Genomic DNA, 17,400 nt, shown 5'->3' with positions numbered 1-17,400 from the left:
CAGTGTGATCTGGATTTCTCTTTCTAAAAAAATGTTTCAAAAAGTACCAAAGTAAGATATGGCCTATCCTAACAATTTCAAATAATACTAAATTATGTAGAGTTAAAGGGTGCCTGGGTGGCTCAGTCATCCAACTCTTTTTTTTTTTTTTAAATTTATTCATGAGAGACACAGAGAGAGAGAGGCAGAGACACAGGCAGAGGGAGAAGCAGGCTCCACGCGGGGAGCCCGACACGGGACTCGATCCTGGGACTCCAGGATCACGCTCTAGGCCGAAGGCAGACTCTAAACCGCTGAGCCACCCAGGGAACCCCAGTCATCCAACTGTTGATCTCAACTCAGGTCTTAATCTCAGTGTCAGGAGTTCAAGCCCTGCTTTGGGCTTCATGCTGGGCATGGAGCTTACTTAAATATATATATATATATATATATATATATATATATTTAAATATATAATTTTTATATAAAATATATAAATTTTTTTAAAAATATATTTTTTACCAGTATATTTGGTATATATATATATATATATATATATATATATATTTGACCCCTCCATACCAATTGTGTAGGTATGAATTGAACATCCCTCTGCAAAAGTAAATTCATTATTAACCGTTTGGTCTGTATCCTTTAAGACTTTACATTTTGCAGATACATATAAATGTACAGATGCATGCATTTAAAATTATATTGTACATTTACCATTAGAATTTTTTTAAGATTATTTATTTATTCATAGAAACACACAGAGAGAGAGAGAGAGGCAGAGACACAGGCACAGGGAGAAGCAGGCTCCATGCAGAGAGCCTTATGTGAGACTCGATCCAGGGTCCCCAGGATCACACCCTAGGCTGCTGGCGGCGCTAAACCGCTGTGCCACCAGGGCTGCCCTACCATTAGAATTAAACTTAATATGTACTGCTAACTTACTTTTTTAAAAACAATTCGTTATAAACATCTTTTTTGTATCTGTACATATAGACTAACTTCACTTTTTAAACTTCTCCATGGGACATATGTATTATAATTCATATAACCATCCTCCTGCTGCTGGACATTTAGGTTAATTCCAGTCTTTTGTTCTAAATAATGCTGCAGTGTACCGCACTGTTCTATGCATATATAGTTGTATACTTATGGGAGAATTTTAGGAAGGTAGATTCTTAGAAGTGGAACTGCTGGATTAAAGAGAATAGACCTTTAAAATTTTGGTAGATACTTCCAAACTTCCCTCCAAAAAGTACAGTACTTCCAACCACACATGAGAATCTACATTTTTTCACATCCTTCATAGCAATGAATATTATCATTCTTTTAAATTTGTTCCAATTTTTTTAAAGATTTTATTTATTCATAAGAGACACAGAGAGAGACAGAGACACAGGCAGAGAGAGAAGCAGGCTCCCTGCAGGGGGGCCTGATGTGGGACTTGATCCCAGGATCACGCCCTGAGCCTAAGGCAGATGCTCAACCACTGAGCCACCCAGATGTCCTAAATTTGTTCCAATTTGATGGGCAATAGGGAATATTGAATATTTAACTAAGGTTTTCTTTGAGATTGATAATAGTTTTAAATGCTTCTAAGATGCTTGTATTTCTTCTGTGAATCACCTTGTTCATATCCTTGGTCTCTCGAAAAAAAAAAAAGGTTTAATTCATCTTCTTCCTTTTATTCTACATTTTTTCTTTAAAAAATACAATGTGTTTTAAGTAAAACAATGCTTTTGTTCTTTTGTTTAGCTGGTATAATGAATTAAACCCCTCAGTTCTTTTTTTTTTTTTTTTTTTTTTTTTATGATAGTCATACAGAGAGAGAGAGAGAGGCAGAGACACAGGCAGAGGGAGAAGCAGGTTCCATGCACCGGGAGCCCGATGTGGGATTCGATCCCGGGTCTCCAGGATCGCGCCCTGGGCCAAAGGCATGCGCTAAACCGCTGCGCCACCCAGGGATCCCAACCCCTCAGTTCTTTAGGCACACTAAATAATCCATCCACACCTCCCTTTTTACTATCTTCTCTTTTCCCCTCCCTGTTCCCATGTTCCTTGCCACCGCTGCCTTAGGCATATATTCATTTATTGTCATCTTTTTTTCACCCTAGATCAACCCACACACACCCCATATGTGTATCTCTGATCAGTACATTATTTTGTGTGTTTTGGATTTCAGGACAATCCTGTGGAATACTATCTTATTCTGTTCCTTTTACTTTTCTTTTTTCTTCTGACTAAATATTGTGCTTTAAAATACTATCCTGGGGAAGCCTGGGTGGCTCAGTCGATGAAGCGTCTGCCTTTGGCTCAGGTCATGATCCCGGGATCCTGGGATGGAGCCCTGCCTAGGGCTCTCTGCTCTGTGGGGAGCCTGCTTCTCCCTCTCCCTCTGCCTGCTGGTCACCCTGTTTGTGTGCGTGCTCTCTCTGTTAAATAAATAAAAATCTTTGAGAAATAAAACACTATTCTGCTATTGCTATGGTATGACTAAGTCATGGGATGAAAGGCACAGCATACGGATCATAGTCACTGCTATTGTAACAGGGCTGTAAGGGGACAGGGTGGCTATACTTGCAGTGCGCACAGTAGGTCCAGACTTGGATCACTATATTGCACACCTGAAACTAATGTAACATTGTGCAGCAATCATACTTCAATAAAAAGACTGAAATATCGAAAAAACCTCTACTAAGGCTTTTTGTCCTCATTTCTTGCTGCTTGCTGTGCCCTCCCCTGTGCCCCTCGTAGCCATGCCTTGCAAAATTGGAAGAAATCAAGGACTCTCTGTTCAGCGCCAGCCTTAGGATGCCAAATCTGTCAAGATCAAGAAAAATCAGGATAATGTGAAGCTTAAAGTTCAGGGAAGCAGATCCCTTTATACCTCGGTCATCATGGACAGAGAGAAGGCAGGGAAACCAGAGCAGTCCCTGGTCCCCTTGCTCCGGCAGTGAAGGAGCTCAAAGGAACCTAGCGCGCAGATCTTGCTGCAGGGTTTCAGGGTTCTGGTCTGACGGAGCTCAAGAATGAGCTTGGGGCTAAAAGGGTGAAGCAGAGTGAAAGTTTATTAAATGAAGGTGAGAACAGAAAGGAAAGAAAAGAGCTCTCTAAAACCAGAGGGGCGCAGGAGGGTTTGTCACTGAGGGCTTTTATGTTCTGGCTTTTATAAGAAACTGACCAGGGAACTTGATAAATTTCTTGTTGCTATCATGGGGGGGGGGGGTTGTGAGTATCATGTCTATATTTAGGTGGATTTGTAACTATCATGAGAACAAACAGAGGTGTTCCTGTAAATATCATGTCTATTTCTCTACCTCTGGGATTCCTTGAGCCTGGTTACAGAGTCCCCTGTGTGACCCTAGGCAGTGGCCCCCTACCTGTCTCTCCCCACCTAGCCTCACCTGTCCCTTCCTCAATTTGAACTGTCTTAAAATTTTAAAAACTCTTTGAAAAACATACACACACACACATACACACACACACACACACACAAACTTCTACTCCACTTTTATGTATGAGATGGAATTTATTTTTTTAAATTTTTTTTGAGATGGAATTAATAAAAATTAATTATTAATTGTTTAATAAAAACAATATATGGTCATCAGGCTCCCTGCATGGAATGGAGCCTGCTTCTCCCTCTGCCTGTGTCTCTGCCTCTCTCTCTGTTTCTTTCATGAATAAATAAATAAAATATATATTTTTTAAAAAAACAATATATGGTGAACGAGTACTTTTTTAAATCTACATATACCTTGTGCATGTTCTACCTACCGTGTGTGTATTATCCAAGGTTGTTTCCCAGTTTTTTGCAGCAATGAGTTTCCTTGAATATATCATTTTATGTATCCTTTGTAGGGTTATTTTTGTGACATATTCCGAGAAGTAGAACCAGATTACAGACACTTTTTAAATTCTTTTTATTTATTTTTTTTCAGACACTTTTTTAAAAAGATTTTTTAAAATTTATTCATGAGAAACACAGAGAGGCAGAGAGACAAGGGCAGAGGGAGAAGCAGGCTCCCCAAGAGGAGCCTGATGCAGGACTTGATCTGGAACTCCAGGATCACACACTGGGCTGAAGGCGTCGCTAAACTGCTGAGCCACCCAGGCGCCCCAGTTTAAAGACACTTTTAAGTTGCTCTACAGGACCTATCAGTTTAGATTCACACCAGCAACTCAGGATTATCCTGTTCCCCACTTCCCCATGAGCACGTGATGCTTACCAACTTCTAAATTTTGCTACTGCTGTAGTTGTATAGGCATTTTTTTTTCCTCTTTGGTTTGATTTTGGGGAATTTTCTTTTTTATTATTATTATTATTTATTTATTTATTATTTTTTGGGGGGGTAGTTTTCTAATTGATTGTATGATCTCTAGAAATATAGGACGGTAGGATCTGTAGGATTATGTAGGTGTTTTGCCATGCAGACTTTTTTTTTTTTTTTTTAAGATTTTATTTGGGGATCTCTGGGTGGCGCAGCGGTTTAGCGCCTGCCTTTGGCCCAGGGCGCGATCCTGGAGACCCGGGATTGAATCCCACATCGGGCTCCCGGTGCATGGAGCCTGCTTCTCCCTCTGCCTATGTCTCTGCCTCTCTCTCTCTCTCTCTGTGACTATCATAAATAAATAAAAATTAAAAAAAAATTAAAAAAATAAAGATTTTATTTATTTACTCATGAGAGACACAGAGAGAGATGCAGAGACACAGGCAGAGGGAGAAGCAGGCTCCATGCAGGGAGCCTGACATGGGACTCGATCCAGGGTCTCCAGGATCACGTTCTGGGCTGAAGGCAGGCGCTAAACCGCTGAGCCATCTGGGCTGCCCCCGCTGAGCCACCTGGGCTGCCCATGCAGACATTTTTAATCAAATTTATCATCTTTTCTTCTATGGCTTCTGTATTTTAGGCCTTGGACTTCCCTACTTCAAGAGAAAAGAAAAGAAAAGAAAGAAAGAGAGAAAGAGAGAAAGAGAGAAAAGAGAGAAAAGAGAGAATGGGAAAGAAAAAAAAAAGAAAGGAAGAAATTCCATTGCTTTTGTCAACCAAAAGGAGAGGCTGTAAAGCAACCAAAAGCATGTATTTGGGGTCTTAGGGATCGTAATTCCCAAGGCACAAGGCTTGGAATTGATCGAAATTGTGTATTCCCAATTTTGAGAGTGGCCTGAGGCTTATAAAGACAAAAGCCACAAAACTTGTTTTGAAAGAGTTACAATTGGTGCTACAGAGATGAATTTAGAAATACATGGCTGTTCGCTAACAGGTGTTACATTCTTTCTATTTCAGTCTGAAGTAGAAGGATGTGTTCCAGGAGGACCCAGGTGCAAATGACAAGTTGCAATGGACAAAAAATAAGAGTTCATGATGTTCCAAGAATTGAAACAGGAGAAGCCACAGGCCCTGCTTCCCCAGTATCTTCCTTAGCCTGTTCTTTTTTTTTTTTTTTTTTTAATTTCTTTTTTTTTAATTTTTTTTTTTCGTTTATTTATGATAGTCACACAGAGAGAGAGAGAGGCAGAGACATAGGCAGAGGGAGAAGCAGGCTCCATGCACCGGGAGCCTGATGTGGGATTTGATCCCGGGTCTCCAGGATCGCGCCCTGGGCCAAAGGCAGGAGCTAAACCGCTGCGCCACCCAGGGATCCCTTCCTTAGCCTGTTCTGAATGACTTTACTTCACTTAGGAACTTTCTTTCACAGTCTCTTCTAATATTTCTATTATTATTGCTTTGGGGTTGTTGTTGTTTACCTTCGGCCCTTTGTTCTATCTGGATTTCATTAGACATAAGAAATGAGGTAGGAACCCAAGTTTACTTTTTTCCAAATAGTTACGCAGTTATCCTAATACCATTTGTTGAACAATCTCTTTTCTTTATTGAAAGAACAATTTTCTTTGATTTGCAATACAGCTATATATTATTTCCTATTTCCTTTTCTTTTTTTAGTTCTGAGAGTTCTTTATATAATCTAAAACAAGTCCTTTTTTTTTAAGATTTTATTTATTTTTTCATAAGAGACACAGAGAGAGGCAGAGACTCAGGCAGAGGGAGAAGCAGGCTCCCTGCAGGGAGCCCAATGCCCAGCTCTATCCCAGGACCCCAGGGTCACGACCTCAGCCAAAAGCAGACAATCAACCACTGAGCCACCCGGATGCCCCACAAGTTCTTTATCAAATATACAACGTGCAAATATTTTCTCCCAGTTTGTGACTCATCTTTTCACTTCTTAAACGAATCTTTTGAAAACAGAAGTCCTCAATTTTGGTAAAGTTAAATTTATCATTTTGTATTTTGTGAAAAAATTTTTTTAATAAATTAAGTTTTTATTGGTGTTCAGTATTTTGTGAAAATTAATAAAGGGAAACTTTATTAACATGGAATCCAGAGCCTAGAAGGGGGAGCCATACCACTAATGCCAAATACAGGAAGAATTGTCCATTAAAGATCCCAGCAAAAGGGTCATCAATAGGAAAGAATGATCAATGACAGGCCCCAACAGGAAAAGTTGTACATCGAATCTTCTACAAGAAATCACCCACTACTACAGCTCAGCCAATCTGTGACCTTCATTGCCCGCAACTCTTACTTTCCTTTCATAGACTTTGAATCAAAACAACACCTGCCAACTTCCTTCTCTATAAAATAACATTCCTCTTCCTTGTTGGGCTTGCCTATGATTTGGAAATAGTTTGAATGTCCCCAATTTCAATTCCCTGTTATTGAGTAAGCCCATTTTTTTCTGGTAATATAACTGACTTTTATTTTTAAGATTAATTATCTTTTATGCATCATGCTTTTAGTGTTGTATGTAAGAAATCTTTGCCTAACTGAAAGTTGCAAACATTTTCTCCTATGTTTTCTTCTGGAAGTTTTTTTATTTTTTTTTTAAAGGTCTCATTTATTTATTCATGAGAGACACAGAGAGAGAAACAGAGACCCAGACAGAAGAAGAAGCAGGCTCCCTGTGGGGAACCAACGCAGGACTCAATCCCAGGACCCCAGGGTCACGACCTGAGCCAAAAGCAGATGATTAACTACCAAGCCACCCACCCACTTCTGGAAGTTTTATGTTTTACATTTAATTTTATGATCAATTTTGAGTTACTTTTTGTGTATGATGCCAGGTATAGATTGATGTTCTTATTTTCCTTCTTCCTCTTATTCTTTTCCTTTATTTTATTTTATTTTATTTTATTGACATGTAGTTATCCAACTAATCTATATTGAAAAGGCTATCCCTTCTCTACTGCTTAGCCTTGCACATTTGTCAAAAATCAATTGGCCATATGTATGTGGATGTATATGAACTCTCTCTTCTGTTCCATTGATCTGTCTTTTTTTATGCCTATATTATACTATCTTAATTACTGTAGCTTTATAATAAATCTTGGACTTATACAAGTCTTTCATTTGTTTTTTTAAAGATTTTGTTAATTTATTCATGAAAGACACACACAGAGAGAGAGAGGCAGAGACACAGGCAGAGGGAGAAGCAGGCTCCATGCCGGGAGCCCAACGTGGGTCTCGATCTGGGCTGAGCCCGGGACTTTTCCCGGGACTCCAGGATCAGGCCCTGGGCTTAAGGTGGTGCTAAACCACTGGGCCACCCGGGCTGCCCTGTGAGTGTAATCTTATTTGTAAGTAGGGTCTTTGCAGATACAGAGTTAAGATGAGGTCATACTAGGTAGGGTGGGCCCTCAATCCGTTATGATTGGTGTCCTTATAAGTCTGAAACTAGAGGGGCAACCCCGGTGGCCCAGCGGTTTAGTGCCGCCTTCCGCCCAGGGCGTGCGTGATCCTGGAGACCCGGGATCGAGACCCACATTGGGCTCCCTGCATGGAGCCTGCTTCTCCCTCTGCCTGTGTCTCTGTCTCTCTCATGAATAAATGATTAAAATGTTAAAAAAAATGAAACTTGGACACAGACATGAAGAGAGGGGAAAATGATATAAAAACCCACTGGTAGGGGATCCCTGGGTGGCTCAGAGGTTGAGCGCCTGCCTTCGGGCCAGGGTATGGTCCTGGAGTCCCAGGATCGAGTCCCACGTCCGGCTCTCTCCCTCTCTCTGTGTATCTCATGAATAAATAAATAAAATCTTTAAAAAAAATAAACCACTGGGAAAAGACAGTCATGTGACAATGGAGGTAGAAATCGGAGTGATGCATTTAGAAGCCAAGGAACACATGGATTACCGGAAGATACTGGAAGCTAGGGCACCTGGGTGGCTCAATAGGTTCAGGTCATGATTCCGGGGGCCCTGGGATTGAGCCCGATGTTGGCCTCCCTGCCCCACAGGAGTCTGCAGTCTGCTTAGCCCTCTGCTCCTCCCCCACCCATTCTCTCTCTCTCTCTCTCAAACAACAAATCTCTTTAAAAAATGGAAAAGAGGGATCCCTGGGTGGCGCAGCGGTTTGGGGCCTGCCTTTGCCCCAGGGCACGATCCTGGAGACCCGGGATCGAATCGCACGTCAGGCTCCCGGTGCATGGAGCCTGCTTCTCCCTCTGCCTGCCTCTGCCTGTGTCTCTGCCTCTCTCTCTCTCTCTCTCTCTCTGTGTATTACTATCATAAATAAATTTAAAAAATTTTTAAAAAATGGAAAAGACACTAGAAGCTATAAGAGGCAAGGTGGGATTCTTCCCTCTATCCTTTAGTGAGAGTATGGCCCTACCAATACCTTGATACCAGACTTCTAGCATCTAGAACTGTGAGAGAATCTATTTCTGCTGTTTTAAGCCATTCTAGTTTGTGAGATTTTGTTATGGCAGCTAAGGGAAACTAATGCCACTAGTAGGTAGGAACACAATTGATTTCTGCATATTGATCTTATATCTTGAAAACTTGCTAAACTTAGCTGTTAGATCCAATAACTTTTTTGTAGATTCCATTGATTTTTCTGTATAGATGATTATGTCATCTCTGAATAAAAACAATTTTATTCTCCCTTTCCAATCTGGATGCCATTATTTATCTTTCTTGCCTTATCACACTGGCTAAAACCTCCAGTATAGGGATCCCTGGGTGGCGCAGCAGTTTAGCGCCTGCCTTTGGCCCAGGGCGCGATCCTGGAGACCTGGCATCAAATCCCACGTCGGGCTCCCGGTGCACGGAGCCTGCTTCTCCCTCTGCCTGTGTCTCTGCCTCTCTCTCTCTGTGTGACTATCATAAATAAATAAAAATTAAAAAAAAATAAAACCTCCAGTATAATGCTGAAGAAAAGTGGTGAGAGCAGATATCCTTGCCTTGTTCCTCATCTTAGGAGGAAGGTATTCAATCTTTTACTATGATGTTTTTATTTTTATTTTTTAAAATTTTATTTACTCATGAGAGATACAGAGCGAGAGAGAGAGAGAGAGAGAGAGAGAGAGAGAGAGAGAGAGGCAGAGACGAAGGCAGAGGGAGAAGCAGGCTCCACGCAGGGAGCCCAACGTGGGACTCGTGGGACTGGATTCCGGGTCTCCAGGATCATGCTGTGGGCTGCAGGTGGCGCTAAACCGCTGCGCCACCAGGGCTGCCCTACTATGATGTTTTTATATGATGTTATCCATATTTGTGTGTGTTTATAGATGCTTCTATCTGGTTGGAGAAGTTTTCTTATATTCCACATTTGTTGAGAGGTTTTCTCTTTAATCATAAATTTGTATTGGATTTTCATCAAATGTTTTTTTTTTTTAAGGTCTTATTTATTTATTCAAGAGACACAGAGAGAGAGGCAAGGACATAGGCAGAGGCAGAAGCAGACTCCCCATTGAGCAGGGACTCATTGAGCAGGGAGCCCAATGACATGGACCTTGATCCCAAGGTCCTGGGATCATGACCTGAGCAGATGGCAGATGCTTGACCAACTGAACCACCCAGGTGCCCTTTTGTGGGAAGGCTTTAACTACAATTTAATCTGCTTAATAGCTATAAGGTAATTCAGGTGATCTATTTTTCTTCAGTAAATTTGATATTTTATTATTTTCCTTTTTTTAAAGATTTTATTTATTTATTCATGAGAGATACAGAGAAAGGCAGAGACACAGGCAGAGGGAGAAGCAGGCTCCCTGCGGGGAGCCTGACGCGGAACTCGATCCCGGGACTCCAGGATCACACCCCGGGCCAAAGGCAGGCGCTAAACTGCTGAGCCACCCAGGGATCCCCTATTTATTTATTTTTAAAGGTTTTATTTTATTTATTTATTTTTTAAGTTTTTATTTATTTATTCATGAGAGAGAGAGAGAGAGAGGCAGAGACACAGGCAGAGGGAGAAGCAGGCCCCACACAGGGAGCCTGATGAGGGACTTGATCCCAGGTCTCCAGGATCACACTGTAGGACCGAAGGCGGTGCTAAACCGCTGTGCTATCCGGGTTGCCCTAAAGATTTTATTTTATTTTTATTAAGATTTTAGTTATTTATTCATGAGAGACACACAGAGAGAGGCAGAGACACAGGCAGAGGGAGAAGCAGGCTCTACACAGGGAGCCCAATGTGGGACTTGATCCCTGGTCCCCAGGATCAGGCCCTGGGCTGAAGGTGGCGCTAAACCGCTGAGCCACCTGGGCTGCCCTAAAGATTTTATTTTAAAGCCATCTCTACATCCAATGTGGGACTTGAACTCACAATCCCAAGATCAAGAGTCCAGTGCTCTACCAACTCAGCCAGGCAGGTGCCCCTCAAATTGTTATGCCTTCTGATGAATTGACCTGTTTATCATTATGAAATGACCCTCTTTATTCCTGGTAATACTCTTTGCTCTGAAATCTACTCTATCTAGTTTTAATACAGCCATTCCAACTTTACTTTGATTAGTGTTAGCATGGTAAACATTTTTCCAGCCTTTTACCTCTAACTTATGCATGTCCTTATATAGTGAAAGGGGTTTCTTGTAGGCAGTATATAGTTAGATATTGCTTTTATGGTTCAACCTGATAAACTTTTTTTTTAAAGATTTTATTTATTTATTCATGAGAGAGAGAGAGAGAGAGAGAGAGAGAGGCAGAGACACAGGCAGAAGGAGAAGCAGGCTCCACGCACGAAGCCCGACGTGGGACTCGATCCTGGGTCCCCAGGAACACACCCTGGGCTGAAGGCAGGCACTAAACCGCTGAGCCACCCAGGGATCCCCAAACTCTGTCTTTTAATTGGTGTGTTTAGATCATTTACATTTAATGTGATTATTGACAGTTGAGTTTAATTTTCCATCTTGCTACTTGTTATCTATTTGCATTCTTTTTTTTTGCTTTTCTGCCTTTTTCTCAATAATGTAAATCAGTGAAATTCAAAATATAATATATGGTAAGAGAGGTTCAGAAAAAGGCTTGGGATTTTACAGATGGAACTGATAGTGTCAGGAATGGCTTAAGAGAGAAAATATCGTTTGAACTGGACCTTGAAATATTTTGGATAAGGGTGTTGGTGGATGGAAGGCATACCATGTTGAGGCAATAGGACAAGCAAAGGGGATGGAGGCAGGAAAGTATGTGCTTGGTTCAGGAAAAAAATAGATTATCCAGATGGTCAGAGGAAGATGGCAGGAGAAGATGTGGAAGGTGCTTGTGCTGTTGCCAGCTTCCTATGGACATCCCCACCCTGATGGCCTGCAGATATCTAAGACTGCCGTCAAATGAAACATACTATCTGCCTTCAAACCTGCTCTCTGTCAGTAGCCCATAATTTGATGTGTGGCATCACCATTTTCCTTTACATCTATACCAGAAGCCTCTGAGTCATCCTAAATGCCTTGTTGTTCCTCAACTCTGTCCATCCCACCTGCAGGTCACCTCTCAAATTTGAACTTTCCTTTCTCTCCCCCTGGTCTTGGAGACAGCACTTCCTTGCTGTCATTCTTGTGCTCTCTCTCTCTCTCTCTCTCTCCCCTCAATTACTGCGTTAGCCTTCTCACTGGTCTCTCCATTTCCAGATACTTCTTCCTTCACACCATCTTTCACACAACCACTAACTCCCTGTCACCCTGAAAATGGATGTGAAATTCTACATGTGTTTTTTTCTGGGGGACACTTGTAGCTTTCCTTAAAGTCTCAAAGACAGCGCCGTCCACAGAAAGCTAAGCGTGACTGCCCGTATCTTTATTTCAAATGAAACAGTTAATGCTCAGTTCATATAGTGCAGTTGACAGACTACTGAACAAGAAGTCAGGAGCCCTAGGGCGCCTGGGAGGCTTAGTCAGTTAAGTGTCCGACTCTTGACTCCGACTCAGGTCACGAGTTCAGGATCTCAGGGTTATGAGCTTAAGCCCTGCATCGGGCTCCGCACTGGGTGTAGAGCCTGCTTAGGATTCTCTCTCTCCCTCTCCCTCTGCCCCTGCCCCTGCCCATGCCTCTCTCTTCCTCTCTTAAAAAAAAGAAAGAAAAAGGCAAGAGACCTAGGTTCTAACTCTGGTGCTGCCACGAGCCCGCTATATGATTTGGGGGCAAAGTGTTACCTGCTGTGCACCTTTTCCTCATCTGTAAGATAGAGAACAGAACAATCTCTTCCAGTCTCAAAATAAGATTATTTTATTACTTACAAGTGGTTCCTTTAACATCAAATATTCCACAGTTTATTTCCTCTTGGGCTCTTCTCTGTTCTGATTCCACCAGACAAACATTTACTGTCCTGTGCCTCACTGAGCTAAGTTCTGCTTTAAAGAATAAATAAAGCCCTGTTTCTTCCACTTCAGAGACTCACAGACCAGCTGGGAGGACAGCTATGTAAATGAGAAATTACCATACAATGTCATAAAATGCAGAGCTGGGGAGCTCAAAGGAGGCCCTCTGGGGGAGGGGCATCTAAGTTTGCTTGGGAAAGTAGGGGAGGCCTCAAAGAGGAGACCCCAGCTAAGTCTTGAGGGATGAACAGAACTTTCTAAGCAGAGAAGGAGGGGGGATGACATTTTAGGCAAAGGAAACACCATCTGAAGGTAGAGGGAGGCAGTAATAGAGTCTCAAGTGGCAGAACAAGGATCGTTTGAATATGTGTCGGTTGAATGCTTGGGTTCTGGATGCACAGGAAGTAACAGGAGAGAAGGCTGGATGATCGTGATCAGGTGCTCAGGGCCCTCGCACGGAGCGCCAAGGAGTTTTGACCTCATCCTGTAGACAGTGGGGGACCCTTGGATTGGTTTCGGTAGGGAAGTGACTGTCTGATTTCTCTTTTGGAAAACTCACGTTGGCGGTGGAAAGGAAGGTGGATTCGAAGGCCACGATACAAGTTTGGAAGTGAGAAAGGCCTGAATAAGCCAAGGGGGTGGAGGGTAGAGGGAAGATAATCTGTTCCCTTGAAACCTGTTATACCCAAAGAAGAGCCTAGTTAAAATGTCCAGCAGGGTGCTGGAAATACGAGCCTGGTGCTCGAGGAGAGATCTGGATTTAGGAGCATTAATAAGCAAGCACTGATGGAAGCCACGAGAGAGGATGACAGTACCTTGGGAGAGCCTGGAGGGAGAGGTGTCAAGGGGCCAAAGGCTGGGTCCGGGGAAATATCAGTGTTTGAAGTCAGGAGGACGAGAGATGGGGAGGATGAGTGAGATGCAGAACGCCAAGAAGTGAAGGGAGGAGGAATGATGGGGATGAGGAAACTGTTCTTTTAAGAGGGTTCGAGAAGGAGGGGAGAGCAGGGCTGCAGCAGAGAGAGCCTGCAGAGTGGAGGGACCTATTTTACGTTGTTCTGCCAGCGAGGCAGGGATGAGCCAGGAGGCCCAAGTCAGACACAGGAGAGACTGGGGAAAACAGATGGACGTGGGAGAGGACGGCACCTAAGGCAAACCTGCAGGAAGTGGTCCTTGGCAAGGGACGTGGGGCATTTATTCTGCCGAGGAAGAAGGAAGGGAATCAGGAGGAGTTTGATTTCATGGTTCTCATGTTAGAATCACTGAGGTAACTTAAAAAAAAAATGTCGATAGTTGGGTGCACCTCAGAAATTTCTGGTTTAATTACTCTGGGGTGGATCCTGGGCATTGGTATGTTTCCAGAGCTTCCCAGGTGATTAAAATCTGCAGTTAAGGTTGAGAACCACTGGTTTAATTGTAGGTAACTTTTTAGATTGGTGATAATAGGATGGGATTTGAGGAAGCTCGCACTTGATAAAGGTCGGATGATAGGGGATGGTAAAGATTCGGGACAGGTGAGAACTAGAGAAACTAAAGCCAACTTAGTGGGTTATGTGCCGTCCACGTAGAAATGAATGAGACTCAGTCCTTGTTCTCAAAGAGGCCAGGAGCGTAGTGAAGAGGGAAACACTCCCAACAACCCTACAGTATCACAGAGCTCTTAACCAGTTAAGAGGTTTTTCTATTTTGTTCTCTTTCTCACTAAAAGTGAAAAAAAAAAAAATCCAGCTGTTTCACAGTATAGACTGGAACCGGAAATACTTTTGTAAGCATTGGGAGTTGCCTTTCTAGGAAAGCGGGTGCTGGTGAAAGAGCTCTCATTATCCTGGGAGATAGAACTGAGCCCAGTTTTTTTTTTTTTTTAAAGATTTTATTTATTCATGAGAGACATGGAGAGAGAGGGAGAGAAGCAGAGATACAGGCAGAGGGAGAAGCAGGCTCCATGCAGGGAGCCTGACGCGGAACTCAATCCCGGGACTCCAGGATCACTCCTTGGGCCGAAGACAGGCACTAAACCACTGAGCCACCCAGGGATCCCCATGAGCCCAGTTTTATCAGCAGGGCTATAAGAAGACGGTGGTTCTGGCCGGATGTGGGCATGACTGCGGTCACCCGGACCTGGGAGTTGGCTGAAATGGCACATCACTCACATTGAAAGACTGCCATGGCCATCCTGCCAGGCTGTGGAGCCTCTGTGTTTAAGCAAGGCACAAAGGCTACCCCTTCCTCAACAGCGGGGCTGGGAAAGGGCCCTACTTTTCACCAGAGTGGAAGACCGAACGTTTGCCGGTGTGGTCTAGGCCTGACTTCAGAAACGGTGTCATCTGCACCGGAAGCAGGCCTTTCTCCTGGCTGGGATTTTCTTTTCTTTTTTTTTTTTTTTTAAGATTTTATTTATTCATGAGAGACACACATAGAGAGAAGCAGGCTCCATGCAGGGAGCCCGATGCGGGACTCGATCCCCAGACCCCAGGATCACGCCCTGGACCAAAGGCAGGCCCTTAACCGCTGAGTCCACCTAGGGATCCCCCTGGCTGGGATTTTCTTTAGTGAATGTCCATCTCCACTTTGTGAACCTTTTGCACCCTCTCTGGAGGCGTAACCTCCAGGGCCCCGGAGAGGCCTCTGGTCAGCCTGTTTCATTCCTACACCTCGGGCCCATGAGGTGAGAGGAGCTGAAAGATCTTTTACTGAGGGCTCTGGCTTTTGGCTAGGATCCCCTTCCTTCAGCAAGATTCTAGAAAACACTAGGAATCTTCTGAGGTACACAACAGAGAGGGGAAGTTTGGGAATTGACTGGGGCATGATGGGTATGGGGAGGGGGTGCCTTCTGTTACCTTATTAGTCCCATTTTACATAAACAGGAATTGAGCCGGAAGAAATAAAGAAACCTGCCCATGTCCTCAAAGCTAAGAGCTGTGCTTCCAAAGTTCAATCTGTTCCACTCTGCTGTCCTTCAGGCTCCTGACCTCCCTCTGTCGCTGTGGGCGGGAAAATCCCAGTTGGATGTCACCTCAGTGTCCTCTTCCCTCCTAAAGAATTAGGCTGGGTCCCTTGGGCCTTAGGATACATGGCCCTCCTCTTTGGATCGCTATTCCTTCCCTCTGTGAATGAAGGATGTGTGAGATCCACGTGGGTTTCCACTCCAGGGGTGAGCATGGCAGGCGCCCAGAGAACTGCCGCGTGGGACGTACCGCCCCGTTATACTTAGCAGTGGCCCTCTCCTCTGTGATCCAGGGCTGCTGTTGCCGGGGTGGCGCTGAAAGCCTCCCCGTGGAGAAGAGGAAGGAGACCTGCAGTTCATTTCCGCTCCATGCCTGAGATTTGCTAATCCTGAAGACTTACGTGTTGACGTCCTGATTTAGGCTTTGGCTTTAGGTGGGGCCAGTGTACAGAATTATCTGTAATTCCTGTGTGAGAAGCCCTGTTTCTTTTTTTCTTTTAATATTTTATTTATTTATTCAGGAGAGACACAGGGGGACAGGCAGAGACCCAGGCAGAGGGAGAAGCAGGCTCCCTGCAGGGAGCCGGATGCGGGACTTGATCCCCAGGCCCCCGGGTCACGCCCTGGGCCAAGGGCAGGCGCTCCACCGCTGAGCTGCCCAGGAGCCCCAGAAGCCCTGTTTCTGGTTCTTTGGGCCTTTTGGAGGTTTGTGAAGCAGGCTAGCACCGTGACAACGTATCTCCCACTAGGCCTGCTGGATGTTCTGGGGGGCGCGGCAGCTAGTGAGGCCCCAACACCGTGTCAGTTATACCCTCGCTGCCTCGCAGGGCAGGGCGCTCTGGGCAGCGCTGGGAAGGCCTGAGCCTGCTCTACACCCGCTGCCCCCCACCTCGTTGCAACCCCCGTCCCTCACAGACTGCCCAGACCTGGGAGGCAGGTCCTGGGGGGCAGCCCGGCGCCAATCGGCCAATCGAGCAAGCACCTAGACTCAGGCGGGACTCGGGTACCAGAAATAATGATTCTGCATATTGCAGGCAGTCTTGGGGCTGAGTCACTTGCTCACGCCTGGTGTGGGATGGGGGGTGGGGTGACGAGAGGCCAGGATTTGGGCCAAGGAGAAGAGAAGCGTTTCTAAACGTTTTCCATCTTTGAAGGGTAACAACGCAGATGAAGATGGCCCTGTCCTCGCGGTCGGGTAGGTGAGGATGGGCCGCTGTGCAGCCTAAGCTTCAGTCTCAGTGAAAAACATTTCGCCAGGGAGGAGCAAAAATCCCAAACAAGTGAGGAACTGAGGCTGGGAATCTCCTTCCCTTGGGACTTCTTAATCACAGGGTTGGGTGAGAAGGTACCAGGACTCAAAGCTGGAAGATGGGGAGATGGTGAGAGCACCTGCCTGGGACAGGTATGCAAAGGTGCTTTTGAAGTATTACTGTTCCAGGTAAGTGCAGGGTTGCCGCGCAATAACATGATAATATAATCACACTGGAAGCTTCCGCTCACTCCTAGGGGAACGGGGACTTCCCACAACCCAGGCTTTTGTAATGGGGGAGACTTGCTGGGTTCAGAGCTATTGCCCCGCTCCGGGAGGCCCACCTGGCTCCTTGGATTGCTCCAAGGCAGAGCGGCCCGGTTATGTGGGACACCCCGTGACCCCCGCAGCCCCTGTGTCGTGCCCCCACTGCAGGCCGTCTGAGGCCCCTGGGCCCTGAGCCTGTGCCACTGGGGTCAGGGCCGCCAGGGCCTTTGGAGGTTTCCTGGAGCAGGGCCCGCTCCCCTCCGGCTCCCCTCCGCCGCCCTCGCCCCCCAGGGCCCTCGCCCCCAGGGCCGGGATCCCTCTGTAATTAATCGCAGCGCAGCGCGCAAACCCGAGGGGAGGCCAG

This window comes from Canis lupus, chromosome 38 (genome assembly GCF_011100685.1).
Source record: "Canis lupus familiaris isolate Mischka breed German Shepherd chromosome 38, alternate assembly UU_Cfam_GSD_1.0, whole genome shotgun sequence".
Classification (NCBI taxonomy): domain Eukaryota; kingdom Metazoa; phylum Chordata; class Mammalia; order Carnivora; family Canidae; genus Canis; species Canis lupus.
The sequence above is the reverse complement of the archived record's forward strand: the minus strand, read 5'-3'. Positions refer to the sequence as shown.